This window comes from Anolis sagrei, chromosome 2 (assembly GCF_037176765.1).
Source record: "Anolis sagrei isolate rAnoSag1 chromosome 2, rAnoSag1.mat, whole genome shotgun sequence".
NCBI lineage: Eukaryota > Metazoa > Chordata > Lepidosauria > Squamata > Dactyloidae > Anolis > Anolis sagrei.
The window spans coordinates 134,317,200-134,333,802 of NC_090022.1; positions in this window are offsets into that span (position 1 = coordinate 134,317,200).

Genomic DNA, 16,603 nt, shown 5'->3' on the forward strand with positions numbered 1-16,603 from the left:
CGTGGGCCATCCAATCCAACCCCCTGCCAAGAAGCAGGAAAGTTGCATTCAAAGCACAACTTACAGATGACCATCCAGCCTCTGCTTAAAAGCCTCCAAAGAAGGAGCCTCCAGCACACTCTGGAGCAGAGAGTTCCATTGCTGAACAGCTCTCACAGTCAGGAAGTTCTTCCTAATATTTGGATGGAATCTCCTTTCCGGTAGTTTGAACTCATTGTTCTGCATCCTATTCTCCAGGGCAGCAGAAAAAAAGCTTGCTCCCTCCTCCCTATGACTTGCCCGCACATACCGTATTTATACATGGCCATCATGTCTCCTCTGAGCCTTGTAGTTGTAAACAGAGACCCAGAAGAAGTCATCAGCTAATATTTCTTATGTACAGTTTGTGTGCATGATTCAATCTCTGATGAAGCACACATACTTTTGGCTCTATGATGAACAGCTGCCAAGAGGCACCCAGTTCATAAGCAGTGAATTGTGCACAGGTGCTCCATGTTTCCAGGATCCCTGTTCAATTGGAGATCTTGATCATGTGGAGTAGTGGTAGCTGGTGGCTGAACTTTAAAGGAACTATCCATGGTTCTTAATCTTGTGCCTAAATCAGGTTCAGCATCTTGCATTATTGCTGTTGTGTGCCTTCAAGCAAAGGGGGTTGCTTCTCTCTAAGGCAAAGATGGTATGACTTATCCAAGGCCATCCAGTTTATTTCCATGACTGAGTGGGGATTGAACTCGGGTCTCGAGAGTCTTGGTCCAACAAACAAGCAACTAAACTGCTGCTTCTCTAATATCTTGGATAGCTGCATTTCAATGAAAGAAACATCTGGACTGGATTCACTAATCCATTGATGTGAAATCTTAATAGGACTGCTCAAAGCCCCCAAAAATGAATGTTTGACTTTAAATATGCATTTTGGAATGTGCCTTGTCTCTCCTTGATCCTTCTTTGGAGGCTTTTAAACAGAGGCTGGATGGCCACCTGTCAGGGTTGCTTTGAATGCAATTTTCCTGCTTCTTGGCAAGGGGTTGGACTGGATGGCCTGCAAGGTCTCTTCCAACTATGATTATATGATTCTATGAAATGTTCAATTGTGAATCCTGTACTGGGGAAAGATATGTTATCAAACAAACAAAAAAAACAAACAAACAAATAAATAGAGAACAAGTCCACTTTGATGGGATTCCTAGGCCTATGCCAATATTAAAAAATACAGTTGTTTTAGTCTCTTATTGACTATCATAGGAAACACAGAAATGACTATGACTTTGCTCTCCTTGACATAACTGCTTGACATTTTCTGGTTTAGTAGGGATTATGCCTGTCAAATTTATTCAGATAGGTACAGCAATGTGCATACTAAGCATTTTTAGTATTCTTTAAAAGTCATTTCCAATTGCTATTTTATTTCTTGCAGAATTGAAAATAAGAAGTTTAGTAGTCTTTTATGGAGGTGTTAACATTTGCCAAACTGCACATAAATGGATACTGGAATTTTTGTATAACAGTAACATTATCATTTGGTGTGTGTGTGTTTTATATACTTGCGAATGATTGCTATACAATTGACGAACTGATGGCTTAGATGTTCCCTAAGACATAAAATTGCAGCAGAATATGTGCAGTAGTACAGGAGTCCTAAAAATAGAAAGAGGGACTATCCCAAGACCAGAAAATAATGAAGTTTTAAAATATTTGTTGCAGTGTCTAGGGAGTTATGAAACTTAAAAACCATATAATAGCAATAGAAAGGAAAAAAAAAACTAAGTGATATTTCATTTCCTTCTCCAAAAGCACAATAATTGGAATGTCCTCCATAAAACCCACCCAGTATTAGAAGATGGAATTGCCAGTCACTCAGTCCCCTCTTCCTCCTCCTTCTCTCCCAATCTGGATATTTTCTAAGAAGAGACATTAGTTGAGATCCCACCTTGGAATCTGAAGCTACATATACATCTTTGTAGTTACATCTGATTCTACTCCCCAAGCCTACCTTTTAAGAAGTGCAGCTCTCTACTCACCCAGCATTTCTGTGTTGGTGGAGAGCACAGTGGTAAATATGGCACTGTAAAGGGGGTGGGTCGGCTAATATTGTTAGCCTCACTTATTGTTTTGTCCAGCTCCTCAAGAAGAGCAATCGGCAACACCAAGGCTGTATTTGGAGATGCCTGCAATACATTCTTGTGTGATATTGTCTCAGGCATAGAGCAGAGCACTATCTGGATAGGTAGGGAATGTTTTTGCCATTCCAGTCAACCTGTAAAGACACGTGCACCTCTTATTTACCAAGGTGATATTTAACAGATTAATTTCCCAAAAGATGTTGAGCCTCCCAAGGCTACGTGTCTGCATGTTTATGGGATTCAAAATTTCACACAGCCAGCTTCAATCACCCTCCTTCCCTCCTCCTCTTTTTTCCTCTCTCATCTTGGCAGAGCTTGCTGTGAAGCTGATGACAGAGAGAAAATGACAGGGAGAGAAAAACTTGAACAAAAGTGTCACCTGTTAACAGGCCTGGGAATAAGGGACAGGAAATAGATGTTAGCCACAGGATCGTCCCTGTTCATGACAGCGCTTGACACGTCATTTAAGTTTAAAAGCAGACAGAGGAAGCTGGGCTATCTCCCTTGCCCTCCCCATATTTTAATACATTCCACCCAGAGAGGTCACTCAGGGTTTCAATCATATTCTGAGTCAGTGGAGAAATGGGTTTTTGTCATTATTTTTATCCTCCATAACAGACTCATTTTCAGAGGGGGAAATAAAGGACCCTAAAGTCCCAAGTCAGTTTGGAAACAAGTTTGAGGCACAGAAAAGATTTTTACATTGTTTTAAACAAGTCCTTGGGAGAAGGTAGGTTGCAGCGCTAATATTAGAAATTCCTGCACTTGGGTGGCAGACTGAAGAACAGCTGCAGGTAGCTGATTCATTGCCCAAATCCTTGCAAAAAAAAAAAAAAAAGGCTGCAGGGCCCCCTGCCAAAAATGAGCAATGGGTTTTCAAGCTGGAAAAGGCCTCAGAACAAGATGGATGAAGTTGGGAAAGGGGAGGGGGGAAGTTTGCAGTGGGGAAGGAGAGTTATGGAAGCTGGTGCATATTTAATAGGATTAGAGCACATGGGTTTCAGGCTGAGATTCCTCAGACTGGGCTTGTTAAACAGTCAAATGTGCACTCAGTGCTTGCTCCTGAAGCGAAGACAAGGAGGTGTGAGGCAGAGAAGAAACAGATCTTATCCAGAAGTGATAGTTTAAGTGCAACTAAAGAGGTGTCAAAAAGACATTGAGTGCTCCTGTCCCTCCCTTTGGAAATATCAGGATATTTGGCTGTATCCTGGAGATGAATGTGCTCTATACCACCTCAGAACAATGACCTCTTCAACCCACCCTGTGCCCCTCTGAAATGGCAATGCAGTACCTCTCCAGCATGTAAGTCAGGCGTATGGAACTTTTGACCTTCCAGATGTTGTGTCTATAATTCTCATCATCTCAACCCAGTATGGTCAAAAGTAGCAGACTGTGAGATCTGTAATCAATAGTATGTAGTGAAGTGTTCCTCAACCTGGTAATTGGGACCCCTGGGGAGGTCACAAGGGGGTGTCAGAGGGGTCACCCAAAACTATCAGAAAACACAGTATTTTCTGTTGGGCGTGGGGGTTCTGTGTGGGAAATTTGGCCCAATTGTATCATTGGTGGGGTTCAGAATGTTATTTGATTGTAGGTGAACTATAATTCCCAGCCACTACAACTCCCAAATGTCAAGCCCTATTTTTCCCAAACTCCACAAGTTTCACATTTGGGCATATTGAGAATTCGTGCCAAGTGTAGTCCAGATTCATCATTGTTTGAGTCCACAGTGCTCTCTGGATGTAGGTGAACTACAAATCCAAAATTCAAGGTCAGTGCCCACCAAACCTTTCTAGTATTTTCTGGTGGTCATGGGAGTTCTGTGTGCCTTGTGGCTAGACATGCATTTTGCACGTGTAGCCACAAGGATCAGAATAATTAATATTCTTATATATAAACAGTATATTTCCCATTAGACCAGTGGTTCTCAATCTGGGATCCCCAGATGTTTTTGGCCTACAACTCCCAGAAATCCTAGCCAGTTTACCAGGCCAAAAACATCAGGGTACCCCAGGTTGAGAATCACTGCATTAGACTATCACCTGGTGAATTTGTGCACCTGCTGTCCAATTTCTTTATCCAGACATGATGTAGCAGTTTGAGTGTCAGATTATAGCTCTGGAAAATGAGGGTTTGAATCCACACACAGCCAAGGAAACCCATTAGATTGTACTCTTTCAGCCTTAGAGAGAGGCAAAGGCAACCCCTCTTGAGATCTTGCCTTAGGGTTGCCATTAGTTGGAAACAGCTCTAAGGTACATGACAAGAACAACATCCTAGCTGCCCCCTCCCCCTGCATTGCTGGTCCTTTATCTTTCAACCATACTTGGGACTGGACAATTTTTCAAGTGAAGGACACTACCAGTAGCATACTGCTTTTGAGACCCCTTCAAACAGAGTACCTTCTTTCTGTAAAGTATGGCATTTGGCCACTCTAAATGGAGTGGTTGAATCACTTTCAACAGATCACTTCCAGAAGCTGTCAGAGTAAGAAAAGCTTGGATCTCACCTGTGGTCTACCATGCTTTTTTCGTATCGCCCCCTGTCAAAAGCAATGTGTTTCAGAACTTCCATGCTTTTATTTCTCTCACTTGACCCAGTCTCCCTGCTCAGGTTCCATTTTAAAAAGAACAGGGAATTGAAAAAAAATGCCCAAATTTAGCCAAAGACTCAGACCTGAACATCCTGTACTTCCAATGTCTTGAGGGTATATGTGAATGCTAATAGAGTAATAGACACACATTTCTACCCATCTCCATCTTTGTGGTATCTTTGTGACCCCATGGATTTCAGGGCAAGGAATCTTTAGTGGCTTTGTCCATTCCCTTTTCTAAAACATAGCCCATAGCTCCTTGCATTCCTTAGGGTTCCGTTGCCTAGGCATGACCTGCTTGACTTCCAAGGTCAGACAGATACCTTCAGGGTATCTCGGCCTCTCATCAACAAGCTGATTAGTTGCCCCTCCTCAAGCAGACCTACCAGGTTTTTAATCGGTTGGGGAGAGCAGATTTAACCTAAGAGGAGCAGTTGAGACTTGCATCACTTCTTCAAAGGCCAGGACAACTAGAAACCTATTCATACATACACATGCGCACACACAAAGACATCTGTATGTAGATCTCTTCCAATATTCAAAAAGGTCATAGTTTATAATAAGAAAGGCCATGTCAGCTTACTAATTGTGTGATCTCACTCTTCATGTAGTCTCATGTTCATAAAGTTCATATATAAATATGACCATGGGGTCATCCGTGCTTGCCTTTTGCAGGCTGGTGAAGACATATCCCTGCCATCGGGCAGTGAGCGATGATGAAGGGCAGGCTGCTGGGGAGGGTGTGGGTGGGATTTTGGGGAGGATGTTTCGCTTTGAAATGTAATTTTAATTGTATTTTATTATATTTTAATGTTTATATCAATTATGCATTTTTTGGCATTTGCCTTGCTTTCAAATTCTATTTGTGTCATGTTATTATTAGCCACCCTGAATTCCTGTGTGGAGAAAGGTGTGACAAAAATAAAATAAATAAACAATCCAATAAAATTATCCATGTTTCTAAACCATGTCAGAAGGCATTCTGGAAAAATCCTAACTTGGTTTGTTACTGCAAACTCCTGTGGCATGTTACAGAAGACAGAGTGTCTGAGGGTCCACAAGAACCAAAGGTTTCACTTAACAACACTTGTCCAATTAAAATTGTGATGAATTAGAATCAGGGTATCGGGATACATAGGGGCACACTGGAAATGTAACCAGATAACCTCCAAAATTTTAAACAGAGGCTGGATGGCCAACTGTCAGGGTGCTTTGAATATGATTTTACTGCTTCTTGGCAGAGGATTGGACCGGATGGCCCACGAGGTCTCTTCCAACTCTAGGATTCTATGATTCTAAGATGAACACCAGGAAACAAGTGTCCAACCAACAGCTGAGGGTGCTCAAATTGTAAAGTTATTAATGAGGAAATACAGAGAGTCCAGGAGAGGTTACAGAAATTTGCTTTTGCCTGATCCTACAGTGTTGGGAAAGATTTTACTTTGCACTCGGTTTGCAGCAATTCAAGGAAGCTAAAGACAAAGGAGGAAATGGGAGGTGAAGGGAAAAACTGGGATATTTTTGAAGCAGCTGAAAAAGTGGGACAACAGAGAATGAATTGGGATTTTTCTCAATGCTCTCTAGCTGTTCCAGTACCTTCTAAATTAGAACAGCTGGAAGATACGTTTTCAACTAGAACTTCATTGCTTGTTATAGCTTTGGGCTAGTTTTGGTCTATCCAAGATATATCTTGAAGGGATGAGGCTGCTGGACTCCTTTTTATTGGATGGGTGCATCTAAACTGTAGAATTAATGTAGTCCAAAACCACTTGAACTGCCATGTCTCAATTATGTCGAATAATGGGAATTGCAGTTTTGCAAGGTCTTTACCCTTCTGCTGCCAAAGAATGCTGATGCCTCACCAAACTACAAATCCCAGTATCCCATAGCTTTGAGCAATGGCAGTACAAATGGTGTCAAACTGCATTAATTCTACAATGTATATGCATTCTTTGATTTCAGCGTGGGGCTGGTTTCTCCTTCACCACTGCTTGCTTTACCATTTGATTGGATTGCTTTTATTTGTGCAGGGGCGGCTTATCCATTACGCGAAGTAAGTGGTCGCAGAACACTTTTTTTTGCCAGGGGCACAGAGGTGCCTCTGTAAATGCCCCTCGACTGCCACTTGAGGAGCGCCCCCTCAGCTCACAACAGCCCTAGCAGTCCGGGGGGAGCCTCGGCTTTCTTGCCTTGCTGCCGAGCAATCCTCTTCCCAAAGGAGCCAGGCCCTTGAGCCTCGCTTCGCCCCTCTCGTTTCTGCTCCACCTGGCCACGGGGTGCATGAGCAGAGCCGGCACTCAATCGTTCTCCACGTTCGATCCCCTCCCCATGACCGGCTCCCTTTCCCGATCCCCCGGCGCTCCACCCGCCTCCTCTCCTCTCCCCAATCCACAGGTGGGCCAAGGGGTGGAGCCGCCGCGCCTGGCCCGCTTCGGGTCCGGAGGCGTGCGCACCAAAAGTCGCCTCTTCTCCTGACTTTCTCTTCAGCCATTGGGACCAAGAGAGAGAGAGAGAGAGAGGGAGAGAACCCCTCCGGCTGGAGGTATCTCCCACCTCCGCTCCCTCCTTTGTTTTTGCGCCTACCTTCAGGAAATGTGGGCATCTCCACCTCTCTCTCTCTCTCTCTCTCTCTCTTGGTCCCAATGGCTGAGGAGAATGTCAGGAGAAGAGGTGACTTTTGGTGCACATGCCAGGGTCTTCAGGCACACCTCCGGACCCAAAGCGAGCCAGGCAAGGGAGCAAGTGCGGCAACTGTAGTTACTGGGATATGTAGTTCACCTACAATCTGAACTCCACTAATGATGGAATTGAACCAAATATGGCACACAGAACTCCCACGACAAACTGAAAATATATATCAATGATTGGTTGGGGGGGGGGCACCAAAATACTGTTTGCTTACCGTTGAAAATTACCTAGGGTTGCCTCTGTATTTGTATAATGTTCTTCTCTCTGTTTTTGCCATTATGTTGTTGTGACTTTATTATTTCACTGTGATTCAATTTGAGTTTATAACAAGGAAGGCAGGAAATTTAAATAAATAACAGTAAAATAAGTAAGCGCTGCATAACACTGCAAAACTGTTTTTACAGGAGATCACTGGCAGGATACAAATACCAGCTATTGGCTTTCTTTTTATGTCATCTTCAGTTCTTATTGGTCCCAGCCAGCGCACGTGGTGATGAGAGATAATGGGGCCTATGGTTCAATAGCATACTGAGGACCAATACTTCCCAACAGCCCTGGTTTACCATATTGCATAGCATAATAGTCGGCACCACATACAAGTCACACCCCATTTTTTGGGAGGCAAAAGTGATATTTTTGCCCTCCCCCACATAATAGTTGCACCCTTTATTCATCTGCCTATGTGCCTCCACTCCAAGCGATGGGTCTTCCCATGACTGGTAGCTGGGGAAAGCTTGTCACATCCTCCTTTAAAAAATGGAGGGAAGAGTGACTATTATGCAGTGAAAAGCAGTTGTTGGGACATTGCCAATTAATCCTTTGTCACCCCAGTTTTTAAGATGCTTTTTAAATGTCCCAGTTTCTCTCTTCTTCCACTTTCCCCGTTCATCCTTGGAAACCATGTGTCCCACACACTTCATTTTGTGTCTCTGAAACACTGTTGGGTCACACAACCCCCAAATGAAAGAAATTTGAAAGGAAATAAAATTGGCATTTATCTGTGGAATATATGTTTCAAGGAATCAAGGGCAATGGGCATTAGGACCAAGCTATTGCCACTCTTGTCTCTCATCTTCCCTTTCTGTTTCCTGTCCTTGAGATATCTTGTGCAGTATAAGACACAATGTCCCAATGCTGTGTCACAACCAATCAATGGGGTAATGGATAGTGTGATTTATATCAGTCACATAATGTGAAGTCCATATTTTGACTTCTCTAATAAGACCTAATAATGCATATCAGTTGTACTCAACTTGTGGATCTCCACGTGTTTTGGTCTTACAACTCCCAGAAATCCCAGCTGTTGGGATTTCTGGGAGCTGAAGGCCAAAACATCTGGGGGTCCCACAGATTGAGAACCACTGATGTATACAAATTGTCTTAAATAGTTGGCTACAGGGCACACTAGCCAATTTTAGGGCGCTGTATCATTTTAAGCTTTGACCAGTTTTAATATAAAATGTATATTTATATGCACATGAACACAAAGGATGTCTATCCTCCACAATGTATAGCAGATTCATTTCATTTTAACTATCATGGATTCATTCCATAGAACCCTGACAGCTGTAGGGTGCACACTGTAGAAGACATGAAGTCTGATACAATTTCTGGTGCTATGGCTCAAGATTATGGAATCCTAGGAGTTGTAATTTGTTGAGATACCAGCTCTCTTTGGCAGAGAATGAACCTGTAAAACTACAGTTCCAATGGTTCCATATCATTGAGCTATGACAGTTAAAGTGCATTAATTCTACAGTGTGGGTCTGTTCATAGTGTGTTAAGAGATTTGGACTTTCCGGCTGTAGGATTCCTGCAAGGGCATGTACTGGAAAATTCTAAGTACCTCACAAACTATGAACCACAGGATTCTGTAAGATGGCACTTAAAGTGTTGTCAAGCTGCTTTAAATGTGTAGTTTAGAATTAATGAACTGGCCCATGTTCACTGTATGAATAATACAGGCCAGCCCTTACCCCACACAATATGAGTTCAGACCTTAGTTATGCAGCCAACATTGTTATTGAAAAAACAAATAGGGATTTTTTTTTCTTTTTTGCTTGGCTGCATTATGATTTTCAGCAAAAAGTCTAATAAAAGTTTATATTATAAAATAAAGCATAACCAAAACACTCCTTAGCTCCCATTTCAAAAAAGTTTAAGGGATGACTACATGCTTGTACACCTAATGAAAGCTATTTGCATTAGAGACCAAAACAGCATGTGTCTGAGTACAAAGTCTTGATCCCCAAGGGGCAGGCCCGTAGCCAGGATTTCGTTTCGGGGGGGGGGGGGGGCTAAAAAAATTTTCAGGGGGGGTTTCGGGGGGCTGAGTTTCGGGGGGGGGGGCTGAATCTGAGTGAAAGAGGGTTTACCCTAGCAAACCTTTTGTATCATTACCCCAATACCCCCATGCATATGGGATATATTGAGTATGGTGATCAGATCATGATATGAATAAACATAACAGTTTAAATAATGCACCAATAAGGCTTTTTCGCGAACCACCATGAAAATTTCGGGGGGGGGGCTGAAGCCCCCCGAGCCCCCCCCCCCCTGGCTACATGCCTGCCAAGGGGGTATGGACATTATAAACACTGCTGATGCCGAATGTTTTCTAAGACATGACAATATGATCATGCACAACTTCACAGGGTTAAAACAAGCAATCATTTCCCACAGTTAGTGATCAAAAATGTTCCACATTGTGTGCCCAATTTTCTGGTTGCTGTTTGTCTATGGCAAGCTGAGTTTGACCATGCCTTCTGCTTTTGTGTGGTTCTGGCAGAACAGTTGATTCTGGGTCATGATGTGGCTGGATACAATAGATGACCAGCTCAAGGTCTATTACATGCTATGTTTGAAGCCATGGTGAGCTTGTATCTATAAAATGTCCAGGCTATTGTGAGTCTTGGCAGTACTAGTCCTTGGGGAAACGAAGCACGTTGGTTGAGTTATTCTTTCCATAATGTATTTATGGACAGAAATTCTGAAAGAGATGTTACTCCAGCACTGTTTACCATGTTGCAAACACACGTACTTCAACAGATTATAAACCAGAACACTTGATTTGTTATATTTCATCTTGTTTATTGTCATTGGCTTCAGGATGCTGAATTCAATTTAATTCCAGGCTTGTTGGTAGGACTGGTTTATGGATCCTTGCCATAGTCCTATGTTCCCAACTGGATCTCACTAACAATGGGGTTAGGAGGGGGGCACCGTCTTGGGATAAACTACGCAACAAGGAAGACGTGATTAAACTTGTCCCTGCCTAATGTTTCATAGCCGCAAAGGCTTTGTCTCCAGTTGTTTCTACCCAATTTTCCCCATCTGTGCTCTCAAACTAGAATCAAATAGCCTCACTTAGACAAATCCTGGAGATAATTGTTGTGAGTACTGATGCTCCCTGGCTTACCTTAAAATAGACATTGATGCTACACAGAATTGCCTCCATATTTCCTATTTCATGCTCCAAGCAAGAAATATGAAATATGAAATGTCTCCCTATTGAACATAGGAGTCTCTACACATCTCAAACAGTGGCTAAGGACAAACACAGTAAAAACAGATTATCAGTATTCTGGAAATTAATGAAAAAGGCTCCAGAAATGAGAAAGAGCAGTCCTGCAGGAAGAGTGGGCTCCAAGCATTGCAGCAACAATGAAGAAACAAATGCAGGATCTGTACGATTCTCAAATCTTCATTTGCACTTTTGTGAATGTTTCAGTTGTAACTTCCATCTTTCTAGTCCAATTTTATTTGGTTATTCCTTCTGCAACACACACACAGACATGGGTTAGGTTACTGTACACTGATACAAGATCTCATTTTACTGTGGATTTTGCAAATTGTACTTAACGGGCTACCTATCATTTGCATCCAGCTATCATTTCTGTTCAATGTGACGCTTGCATAAGGCTTTTCAAATTAGCACCGCCTTTCAAGCTGAGAGGGCCAGAACAGAGTTTGCAAGCCATAAAAAGCTTCTTATCAAAGCTTATTTCCTCAGACCTACCTTTCATCTTTTATAATATTTGCTTTGCAAATCCTTGAACTTAAAAGGATTAAACAAGTTGGGGGAGGGGAGGGGGGAAAAGGGAGACAGCTAGGATGCATTGAATTTAGATTTGTCAGTGGCCTGTAAAAATTGTAGATAAGGATAAAGCAATTTAGGCACTTGTGCATTCAGAGTCACTAAAAGCTTATAGCACCTTAGAAACCATTTCTCTGCTGTAATGTTAAAGGACAGAGAATGCACTTGCATGAATATAAACCATCTAATTTGTTTGGACACAAGGCAGGAAAGGCCAGGGGAAGAGCAGGTGTTTTGCATGCACAAAGTTCCAAGTTCAACCCTTGGTCTTAGAGAGCCCCTACTATACGTTCCTAAGCTCTGGCTGGATGTAAAGGACAGCTTGCTGTGTTCCTATTGACTGCAGTTATGCCATCTTCCATTTGTATGGTTGTCTCCTACAGTTGTGGCTTCTCAGGTTCTGATGGCTTCTTCATATGATCAGTGTATTTCTACAAGTCAATAGTAACATTGGCTTCTGATCTGCTCTATCTAATGACTGTTTTGTCACCTTCAGTAGGGACGTTCAAACTAATACTGTTGGTTAGTCCTGACAAGAGTATGTATGCATATATGCCTTCAAGCCACCAGTCAATTTATAGCAACCACACGAGTTTTACATAGTTGTTGTTGCCAGGTCTCATCACTCTGTTCAGCATCCACCTTTTGATTAGAAATAGATTATATTAAATGTTCATTCATTTGTCTCCCTAAGTATGTGTTTTTCACCTTAATCTGGGATCAGCTCCTTTAGTGAAGATTTCTATCTTAATTTCCAAACAGCAATGTATGTTCTCCTTGTATGTACAGTATTTATGTGTGTATATGTTTGAACAACAAGCTGTGAGCATTGCATTTGGAACTTAAAGGCCAAATCTTAGAGATATCACCAAGGGCCATTTTTAGGAATTACATTTTGACCAATCAACTTTATGGCTTAGCAACCCAGCATGTATGTGTTATTCACAGTTGGTTCAAGTACTACAGATTGAAAGGTTGGAATTCTGTTGGGGACTCATGTCTTTACAATAGCAAATAATAGAGTAATAGAGTTGGAAAAGACCACAAGAGCCATCCAATCCAACCCCTGTCACGTAGGGAGACACAATCAAAGCTCCTCCTGCAGATGGCCATCCAGCCTCTGTTTACAAATCTCCAAAGAAGGAGACTCCATCAGTATATTCCACAGTCAAACAGCACAGTGTGGATTTGTGTATGTGGGATTAAGAATTATGCAGTTGTGAAACATCCATCTCCATTAGGAGGCTGCTGTTATGTTACAATGTAGCAGAGCCAGCAAAGTGCTCAGTGTGCATTGCTGCCTGATCCACAATGGGACCAATGTGCATTGGGCACTAATGCACATACAGAACCCTTGCTTGTTTCCTGTTACACATCTTCTTAATTCAGCAAAAGGGTACCTTATTATCTCTGTTCTAAGTGTATGTAAAATTATGCAACCTGCCAGGTCATATAGGATTCTTGTGGACATTTTTGAAATACTTGGTTTGCTCAGGCCATCATGATTATCACTTGATCTGCAATTACATTCTTTTCATTTGAGAGTTTCATCCTCTTTAAAATGGAGACCTTCACACCAGTATAACAGAAGTGGGACACATTGTATACTATGAACCACTTTTGTTTCATTGTATCCTTATAATGCGCCCAACCTCCATCTTCCCCCCCTCCCCCCAAACTTTCAGTTCTTCCTAATTTGCAGGGGAAAAATGGGTGCTTCTGGTTGTCTCTTCTGAGATAGGAATTTGAAAGACGAATATTTGTAAAATTGCCCTCATAATTTATAGGAAAGAAATACATGCTCCCTGCAGTTTGGAAAACTCCTCTGATGTTAATGCTACTTGATGTAATTATATTTATCATTTAGCAAACTACAAAGTCATTGTGGTCAAAACCCATTTTAGTGGCTCAAATGTCATGCCAGAGAAAGTGCTTTGTATAGACTGATGCCTCTTTTTATCAAATTTGTGGGTGAGAGATTACCTCCATTTTAAAAAAAAGGCTGTTGTTAAAAACCAAATTTCTGTAAATATATTCTTTATGCCACCTTTCAAAAGGTTAGGGAGAAACTTATAGTGGATTGTTTTACATATAATTAAAAGCATTACTATGGAACTTTTAACTCCTCCACCACCCTTACTCCCAGAACAGGTGTGATAGCACACTGGTGTTTGTTTACAGAGAAGGATGGGGAAAGCAATTCTGCGGAGCTTTTAAGGGAGTTTTGCAAGGTGCTCTGGATTAATCATTAATCACAACCATTATTCTTCAGCTTCACTCTGTGCATTTGCCCTCTCCTTAAAGAATGTTTTGAAGTAGCCGAACTTACAGGAATGGGCCAACTGTGAATGAAGAGCCAAGAGAGGTGTGACCGCACCATGCCTTTCAATGCTTGCGAATCACTCAGACCAAGGCTGGGGAAACATGTGGCCTTTCCCATAGCAGCAGGCATGTAGCTGGGGGGGGGGGGGCTTGGGGGGGCTTTTAAAAAACCACATGGAAGTTAAAAAAACTACAAAATCCTTTTTTAATGCCAGAAGCAAGTCGCTTCTGGTGTGAGAGAATTGGCTGTCTGCAAGGACGTTGCCCAGGGGATACCAGGATGTTTTGACATTTTACCATCCTTGTGGGAGGCTTCTTCTCTCATGTCCCCGCATGGGGAGCCAGAGCTGACAGAGGGAGCTCATCCACGCTCTCCCCGGATTTGAACCTGTGACTTGTCAGTCTTCAGTCCTGCTGGCAGAAAGGTTTGACCCACTGCGCCACCGGGGGCTCCTTACAAAATCCATGATTCCATAGCATTGAACTATGACAGTTAAAATGGAATCAAATTGCATTAATTCTGCAGTGTAAATGCATTTTATGTTAAATAGATTCAACAAGGGAAATTTTCTGTGAAAGAAAGGAAACTATCTAATTTACAAATCCTCCTTTGTGGTCCTTTTGGAAACAAACAAAATGGCCAGCAACCCCCTCCATCTAGTGGTGGGTTGTGCTTGTCCTAGAAGGTGTTTTGCAACCATCAATTAGATAAAAGTCAATGAAGATCTAAATCTTATAACAGCAGGGTCTAAAAAGGATTGATGCAGTATGCTTAATTCAGTGTCTTTTAGTGTTTACATTGGGGGTGGATGTGCCCTTGACGAAGATCACAGAAAAAAGGCAGTGGCAAAGACAAGTAGAAAAATGGTGCTTTCAGTAGGCAAACTAGACTCTGACTCCAAGGGTACACACTTCAGCAACAGGGTGGTCATTTGAATGGATTATCCTTAAAGGGCCCTTAGTGCTTTAATGCTGATGGATTGGTCAATTGATTGGCTGACAGAGGAAACAGATCCATCAGTTCATGCATTAGTTACGCTTACTAAAAATAGATTTGCCGTAGCTAGTAAGCTACAACAGTGAGAAAAGATGCTCTGCTTTGAAGTAAAGTAACTTTCTGTCCAACTCCTGTTGACTCGCAAGCCCCCTGCTACCACCACAACCTGTTTGTAGACAAGACGTTTGCTTCCCATGTCCCCACTCCTTCTCCTGCCAGGTTTCCCCCTCAGCCTCTGTAGGCAAAACACAGGAAGTTGTGATCACCGTGGACATGCAAGGCCAGAAAAGGTCAAAAACTGTTTCTGATTGGAGTTTCCCAATGTGTTTGCTTTGCATGCCCCATGGACCTTCTGACAGAAAGGGAGTCACCGCCTGACCCCTCTGGTGACCCATAACTGGGCCATCCAAGCTCCTGATTACAACCTTCTGGGAAATGCAATGGGGTTTAATAGAATCCTCTTGAGCCACTTCAAAATTCAAAATTGAACTGCCAGAATGCCAGTTCTCTCTACTCAGAAGAAATGACGCATCTAGACAAGTTTTTTTTTAAAAAAGGATAAGAAATGTGATACTGAAAAAAGCCATCTATGTCAGCCGTCATCTCATGTTGCATTCCGAGACCTTTTCAAACTCAATCCAGACTCATTTACGGCACATGAAAATTCCTCTGATTTGCATTTAGACTGCTTTGCTCATCCGCATTCACAATTTCATTTATATTAATTTGTATTACAGTGTTTACAGTGGACTTTGCAGAAGATGCTTCAGCTGTACTCTTTAAAAAGGAAACTTGGCCTGTGTAGCAACCCTTGCAAATGCTGACTTGCTATCAGTAAAGGTTTGATTTTTATACTTATTTTATATACCTGAGGTCATGTGAACATTTTTTAAGCCAATAGGGGTTGTGAATGGATAGTTCCAAGTAGCCCTACTATAGACCAGCCACATTGCATCGTTATAGCAGTTTGGCATTTGGCTCCTATACAATCCTAGGATTTGTAATTTGTAGTGGCAACAGAGGTGTGTGACAGAGAAGGGTAAATATCTCACCAAATTACAGATTCCAGAATACTATAGCATTGAGCCATTGCAGTTAATGTCATGCCAAACTGCTGTAATTCTGCAGTGTGGGTATGGTTCTAAATTACTTTGTGAGATCTTGCGATAAACATTTTAGGGTACATCTACACTGCATAATTAATAGAGTTTGACACTACTTGGACCTTCAGTACAATGGTGAAGTGTCGAGAGGAGAGAAGATGGCGACGAGCGAGCAGCTTCTAAGATAAGCTCCGGAATTTGCTCCTGGAAATAGCTGTTTTTCCACAACTCCCCCAGGATTTATAACCCAAAATGACATCCAAGGGCAAGAAAAGGTCCCGGACCAGCCCCAGCAATGGAACAGGGTCCCATAAATCACCAAAAGCACGGAAACAGATGAGAATCGATGCTTACCTTCCAAACTCTCCGGATATAGCAACATCACAGACTGTGAGTAGTGGAGCACTGATAACACCTTCGATAAACTCACTTATTGTGGGTTCCCCCCTCTCTGACCAGGAGACAAGCCCAGGACAAATGCCAGAGGGTAATGGAGATCATGGTCATTTGAACTCTCCGGGGTGCAGCCCCTCCCTAGACCATGATATGCAGAAATATCGGGAGATATGTTTGCTGTCAGTGGAATCAATGATGCTGATTTTGAACAGACTAGGTGAAATTTCACAACAGATTCAAAGGCTACTTGACTTGCATCCCCCACAATGTTTTCAGGGAGTCAAGCCT